The sequence below is a fragment of the Nicotiana sylvestris genome, chromosome 10, assembly GCF_000393655.2.
Source record: "Nicotiana sylvestris chromosome 10, ASM39365v2, whole genome shotgun sequence".
NCBI classification, from domain to species: Eukaryota; Viridiplantae; Streptophyta; class Magnoliopsida; order Solanales; family Solanaceae; genus Nicotiana; species Nicotiana sylvestris.
The window spans coordinates 148,605,691-148,613,769 of NC_091066.1; positions in this window are offsets into that span (position 1 = coordinate 148,605,691).

Here is an 8,079-nt window from a genome sequence, read left to right on the forward strand (position 1 = left end):
GTCGATACACACACAAACACGCACTCACCTTCGAGCTCCATATCGACGTCCATGGCAGCTTCGTACTGCTGCTGCGTCGTCATCTAGCTTCGTGCCGCTGCTGCGTCGTCTTCTTCTTCGTACTGCTGTTGCGTCGTCTTCTAGCTTCGTGTTGCTGCTGCGTCGTCTTCTTCTTCGCACTGCTGCTCGTTGCTTCTTCTTCTCCTTCACGACGCACTGCTGCCCGCTGCTTCAGCTCCTTCATCGAACACTGCTGCTCGTCGAACACTGCTGCCTCTCCCCATCGCCTGCTGCTTCGTCCAGCGAACAACATTCCAAACGCTGCTTTCTTTTTCAACTTTTTCGTCACAGCAGCTCGTCGCTGCTTCACCTCCATGGCTGACCCCAGCTCCATCAGGACAATATGTCGTCGTCCGCTGCTTCACCTTCCTCGTCGCCTCCAGTCAAAAATGAGACCCCACCATTTCATTGTTCGAGCTTTGGTTGGAGTTTGTCGAAACAGTTCATACACAGTTCGAGTTCGTCATTGGTCAGTCGTTGTTCGTGGATCCGATCCGGTTAGTGGGTTTGAGTTTCACTTTTGTCCGTATTTTGTTTTTGATATTCTTGAATCTAAAATCGGTAAATGTTTGATTTTTATTTTGTTCGTGTTCATTGTTTTGTTAATTTTTCAGTTTGTTCATGTGAAATTGTTAGTTTAATGTCGTTAGTTTTCAAATTGAAGTTTAATTAATTATTTCTTCAGTTTGTTTCATGTGTTGTTATGTATTTTTTTCAGAAATTGTTAATGTTGGTTAAATCATTTGAATCCATCATGTTTGTTGTTTAAAATAGATTTAATTCATGTTCATCTTTGTTTGAAGTTCGTTTGTAACCCCAGTGATTTAATATGAGTTTGGGTTTTGGTTTTGGACTTGTTGATTTAGTTTGAATCATGTATTTTGTTGTTGATATTGTTGTCTCTTTGCTCATTCATTTTTGGTCTAAGTTAACCAGGATTGGTTCCCAATATGGTTAACTTATTCCCATTAATTTGAAGCTGTATGATTCAATCTGTGTTCATGAGATTTGTTGTTGAAATTGTTTAGAAATTGGTCATATTTGCTGTATTTTGGTTGAAATTGATTAGGTGAATTGGTTATAGCTGATGTGGTAGTTTGGTAAATTGCAGTACGTTCAGGGGTAAATTGGTAATTTCAGTAAGGTCGGAGGGGTATTTTCGGAATTGAACATTTGATATAATTGTTTAATATAATGGGGGACAAGACATAAATTAGTGGGGGAATAATATAATTCTTTATGTTAAGCATGGGGAACAAGATGTAATGGGGTGGGGTTGATATAATTGTTTAATATAATGGGGGACAAGACATAATGTAGTGGGGTGGAAATAATATAATTATTTATGTTGAGCATGGGGACAAGGGTTTAAAATAAGGAAAATATTAAGTAGAGGGGACAAAAGCATGCAATTGGGGGAATATTTCGGGTTGGGGATTCAAGACAAGAGTCTTGTTATATATAGAGTCATTTGACACATTTTAAAGAGAGCTTTTAAGACTTGAGAGAAAAGACTTGAACTTGAAAGACTTACTTAGAGAGAGAGGAATACATTCTGAAAATCTGAAGAGAGTGTGATAGAGTTTAAAAAGAGAGAACAAAAACAAAGTGAGAAACGAGTTTAGTTTCTGGTTTTAATAAACGCGTGGGTTGTTGCTATTTAGTGGGTTGACATACTTTTGGGTTTGTTCTATTGAGTTGTTCGGATTTCTTCAAAGTTTTCTAGGCCTTGAATCTGGTTCGAATTTGTTGTTGTTGGGTTGCTACTGTTGCTGTGTATTTGTACTACTACTGCTTCTACTGATCTTCATCTTCCTTCCTTGCTTTTCAAATACCAGGTACACAAACTGATATACTGGTTCATCTTGTAAGCCACTCGAAGCATGAATGCAAAAATGAGAAAGATTTGAAGTTGTAGTTTAATGTAGTCCTTTCTTTCTTTTACTGTTTGTATGTATATGTTCCATGTGTTACCATGTAAACTCTTTAAACAACTCACTTTCGAAACTTAACTATAATAACTCGAAAGTATGTAAATAAAGTAGGACCTTATCTTCATTTATTTTAGAAAACGAAAAAATAGAAAATATAGTCATGCTAAGATTATCCTTTTAAAAATAATGAGACGAGGCTCGCCAAATAAAAAATGCAAATTGCGGGGCCCTCAATAATTGGTCATAATAAATACTTAGAATTTGGGATGGACTGTTTAGTGAATTTCACTTCCTTCCCCAAAGATAATAACGTGCTAGACTCTTTAGGCGCGATTTAATTAATCTTACCTTCTTAAACTCGGGTGCGCATTTCATGCGACCCAAATCTAAATCCAAAACATTGAATAAAAATGTGTTCCGGATTGCGGGTGCATTTCATGTGACATAATCCAAAGACATGTTTTAAACGATGTTCACATTCTTTTAAAAATATAATAATAAAAGCGGTAAAGAGTTAAAATTGCACATGAGCGCATAATGGTATAAAATCAGATAAACAAGCCAAATATGACAGTTGAGCGACCGTGCTAGAACCACGGAACTCGGGAATGCCTAACACCTTTTCCCGGGTTAACAGAATTCCTTATCCGGATTTCTGGTTTGCGGACTGTAATATGGAGTCATTCTTTTCCTCGATTCGGGATTAAATTGGTGACTTGGGACACCCTAAATCTCCCAAGTGGAGACTCTGAAATAAATAAACAAATCCTGTTTCGATTGTTCTTTAATTGGAACAACTCCTTCGCCCCTCGCGGGGGCGGAAAAAGGAGGTGTGACAGCTCTGGCGACTCTGCTGGGGATAACACTCCAGAACCACTGGTTCAGGGTTAGAAATTCGAGCTTAAATAAATTGTTATATTTGGTTTTATCTGATTTTGTTACATGTTTTGGCTCAATGTGCTAATTTGTTGCCTTTTACCGCTTTGATATTACGTGAACTGTATATAAACTGTGCCGAAACCCATCTCCTCTCTGAGTCTTCTGAATCATGAAGAAGGGTGTACTTCGTACGACTTCTTTTATGTATAGTGTCAAATCCCAATTTAGAACGAGGATCGGACAAGTTGCTAAGCCGGTGAAACTTCTGTATTCCCGGTATGCTGCCCCCCTCTGCTCGAGCTGTCCGCTCGGGTAAGCCAGGTCTAGAACAAACACCCAGGTTCTGAACCTAGTATAACAAAGCCATATGCCGGATCCTTAGTAGGAACGCTTATTTGCATCATGCGCATTTGACTTAGGGGACTCAACACAGGGGTTGGGTCCGTCTAGGACTAGCAACCTGAAGTGAAAAGACCATCATGCTGCATACTATGTGCTTTATGCATTTACTTGTTTCAGACTTGCATGCTGACCGGCTTCGAAAAATCAGGAATATTGGAAAATTGCGAAAAAGAGGGAAGTAACTGTGTAGAGAGTTAATTGCCTATTTTTTTTAAAAAAAAAACCCCCAATACCCCAAATACTAGCAAAATTCTGCCGAAATTTTGGGAAAAATGAAAAAAAAGAAAAATATTTTTTTTATATAGTTTGTTTCACTCAAAAAAGCAAAAGAAAAAAATAGAAAAGAGTCTCTTATTTTTAGGTTGAAGAATAGGTTGGTCATTTTGTTGAAACGAAAAGAAAACAAAATCTTCACTTTGTCTTGTTTTCAAAATAAAGAAAAAAGAAGAAAAAGAAAAATAGTTTGTCTTGCCATGAAAAATGAAAATGAAAAAAGACTCTTGTTTTTAAAATGATTTTTTTATTTATTTATTTGTTTATGAAAACGCCAAAAATGAAAATAAAAAAGAGTCTTGCGTTGAACGTGGTTTTATTATTTGTTGCAATATATATATATATATATATATATATATATATATATATATATATATATATATATATATATATATATATCCAAAAAGTATTTTTCTTTATTTCCTTTCTAGAAAAGTTTTTTTTAGACCCCCAATTTTCAAAAAAAAAATCCAAAAATATTTTCCATTATTGATTTCTTTAGAAAGTCTTTTTAATTGTTTTTATTTACAAAACAAAATAATAGAAAAAAATAAAAATATTTCCTTTTAATTTCTTCAAAAAAAATCCTAAAATATTTTCATTCTTCTTTCAAAATTGAAAAGAAAATTCAAATTTTAAAAATATTTTTTAGAAGCATTTCTTTCATTGAAAGTAAAATTTCAAAATATTTTCTTTCTTCTTTAGAAGTTCTTCTTTCGAAATTCGAAAAATAATTGTAACATCTTTTTTTCTTTAGAAATCCTTCTTTGCAAAAATGCTCCCTTTCTTCTTTGTAAGTTTTTCCTTCAAAAATAAATAAAAAATAAAAAAAAAGTTAGTTTATTTACTTTATTTATGTTCCCGGACTACGCGGGTTTGATTCTCACCGGATGTGAGATACGTAGGCAACCCTCATCGGGTCCAACCTCTCCTTTTGCTAAAAATAGCCAAAAATAAATAAATAAATAAACAAAAAAAACATGTCATAAATAAGTCGGGTGATGTCTCACCTCCCATTTTGCAAAAAATAGCAAAAATAATATATATATATGTCAAATTTTAATTTCATCATAAAGAAGTTGGGTGACGCTGTTTTGTCAATACATAGCCGAATGTTCCCGAAAGGGACGCCGGAAGGCTGACTTTGCATAAACAGCCACCTTTTGGGTCATGTTTAAGATTTGGTCCAGTTGACCCACACAACCTTAAAAATCTTCGTCCCCGAGGCGTTGAAAGGCCGTGTTTGCAATATCGAGTTTTCTATTTTGAAAAACGATAAAAAGAGTCATAAATAAGTTGGGTGATGCTGTTTTTGTCAAAAATAGCCGAATCTTCCCGAAAGGGACGCCGGAGGGCTGACTTTGTATAAACAGCCACCTTGGGTCATTTTTTTTAGATTTTTTGGCCTAGTTGACCCACACAGCCTTGAAAAATCTTCGTCCCCGAGGCGCTGAAGGGTCGTGTTTGCAACACCAGGTTTTATTGTAATTTGAAAAAACAAAAACAAAGAGTCAGCGGTCAGGTGAATATCGTTTGGATTTTTAGTCAAAAATAAGCCGAGCCAGCTTCGGCAGCGTATTAAACCGTTCTTGCCGAAATAGCCTTAGAGTATCTTTCAGTTGTCGAAAGGCTATTTTCGTAAAAGAACGGACAAGTTTGTAAAATGTCATAAAATAATCCTCCCCGGCCTCAAAATTCATGTGAAATTTGGAAGGGGCCACATTTGCAAAAATAACCGTTTGGATGCATTTGTCAAACGGAGAACGGGAGCTGGCCTTTTGTTTTTAAGTTTGTAAATCTTTTGATTAGAATATGTGGGTTGTTTTATTTTCGAGTTTGTAGGTCATCTTTAAGCCTTTGAAACCCAATTTGTTTTATTATGAAAATTGATAAAGAAAAAAAAATGTTTCATTATTGTTACCTTTCATTTTGTCCGAACTACGCAAGGTTTGATTCATGCGGGGTCATGATACATAGGCAATCTCCATAAGATTCGACCACAACGAAAAAAAGAGAAAAGAAAAAATGAAAAAAAATGAAAAAAAAGATCGAAAAAAAAGAAAGAAAAATGAAAAAAAAAAGAAAGAAAAAAGAAAAAAAGAAAAAAGGGAAAAAGGATGTTGTTAATAATGAGGACCGACTGAGTCCATTCTAACCTGTTTTGTTTTGAATCGCAAAGAAAGTTAAGGTGGTTGGTTTGTGGTAAGCCGGACAATGACACCCAGAATATCGCGCAGAATCCTTTACATGCACATCATGATACACACTTTGCGGGGATCAGGCCTGATGACAGAAGCACTCGAATCCTATTGGGGAATTGTTGACTAAGGTTGATGATATTGAAGTTGGCAATGGTCTGGACAATACTGATGCGAAGCTCAGTGGCTAAGATGCCAATTTTGATAAAGTGGGAGGACGCTCCGTTCCTTGGTTAGCAAGAGAGAAGCTTGTGGTGGCTTATTTTGTTGTCATTTCTGTTGTTCGGATTATTAGGGTTGTAATTCGGATATTGTCTTGTGTCAAACTGTCTTATCTTTCCGTTTTGTCATAGCGGTTTGTTTAAGTTTGTCCAGGTTGTTTTAGGATTTTATTCTGGTTTATTTTTGTTTGTTTTGTTATTCAAACCATTTCACCGGTAGTCTAATGCAAAATCCGGTCTTTTATTATTTCCAGTCATCTTTTTGTTTAGTCCTTTTATCATTTTTGTTCAGCGCCGATTCTAGTGACATGACATGCGCACACAGTTTGGGCCTAGTCTTTAAAGTTAATCATAAAACCCCAGAAAGGTGATCAGAACATTTAAAAGAAATAAGGACGGTTTGGGATTATTCGGAGCTCGAGTCATACGGAACTAGGGCAAGTAAAACACAAAGAAAACCGCTAAAAGAAAGATTTGCCAAATTGGCATGAGGGTCGAGAGTGAGAGTGTCGCCCAACGGTGCTTTAGAAATGACAAATGAAAAAGCAAATGTGTGAATATAATTGTCAAGTCCAGCACCATCGGAAGAGGCTACAAATCTTTGTTTAAATGTGTTGTTTGCACTGGGCATGTTTTGAAGACTGGAATGACGAAGGCATTTTGTTCTGCTACCTAAACACTTTATCCTTCGTTAACCCCTTTTGAGCCTTATTATTTTTCTTTCGTACCCCTCGTTCGGAATCAGTAGAAACGACTAGAAAACGCAAGCATGGCATGTAAACAAAAGAAGAAAAAAAAGAAAAAAGAAAAGAAAACAACAAAACGAAAAAAAAAGAGAAAAGAAAAAAAGAGAGAAGAAAAGAAAAATGATAACAAAAAACAAAAGAAAGTCAGAAGAAAACGGAGAAAATGAGAACTACGTTTGACCTGATTCCTCAAAGAGGATACGTAGGCGCTTCACGGCTCGGTCATAGGGTGCATAATGTGCGTAATATGCATAGTGTAATATAGTATAACAAAAATAAAAATCCCCAAGCAAGAAACTGGGGCAAGGGTTGCGCTTGTTGTAAACAAATATGGTTCCGAAGGTTGTAATTTTGAACCCCAAATTGATTTGTTTTTTGAGCCTTTAATACCCTTTATTTCTAGCCTATCCAAAAACCCACATTACGGTCCAAAGAAAGACCTTCTGATCAGTCTTCAAAAGATACCAAGTCAGACAAATGAGAGTCTTACCGGTGAACATAACACTCTGTTCCACAGCAGAAAGGACTCTAATCCCCAGCAGAAAGAGTCATACCGGCAACACTCCAAATCCCCAGCTGGAAAGTGATACAAATAAGAGTCTTATCGGAGAAAATCTTTACGGACACCATAAGGCGATGAAAGCTGAGAGAAAAACCAAAATGAGAGAGGCTTGATAGTGAAAACCCTTCGGGCACTACAAGTCGAATAAGATTGGGAATCAGATGGGGAATCGTCAAGGGAAGATCTTGAAAGACGATTGACGGCGGAGGATAGGCCACATATGCATGTCATGACCATTAAAGTCGGTATCTGCGTTTGATAGGTTTTTATTTATAGTTTCTTTTGTTAAAGAGTCATCTTTTTCCTTTGTCTTTTATTCTGTTCCTTTTTATCTTTCTCCTTTCATAGAAAATTTCCCAGTAGAGTCTGTTTGGTCAGAACAAGTGAGAAATGACTTCAAAATAGGCCATCAACTTTCCAATCATGCAAGATGAGATCTGACTAGTACATCCAAGTGGTATAATCAGCAAGGAACAAGCGCGAGGCCAGTGTCAAAAAAGATATCCCCAGCAAAAGGGAATTGACAAAAGGATTGACGAGTGTCAAGAGGGATATCCTTGCCGAAATCAAAGGTTATAAACCTCAAGGCCGAGGCCCGTGGACAAAGCAAGGAGAGCAATGAGCATGGTGTGGGAAATTCATACGAGACTAAAAGGTCGGGGAAATGCCAGTTTCTGAGCTATGCCACAAAAGAAGAGGGATATCCCCAGCAGAAAGGGATTATCCCCAGCAAATAATATCACCCCCAACAAGTTTTTTGGAATGCGGAACAAGGAAGGAGAAAGGGAAAAGCCATCCCAATGG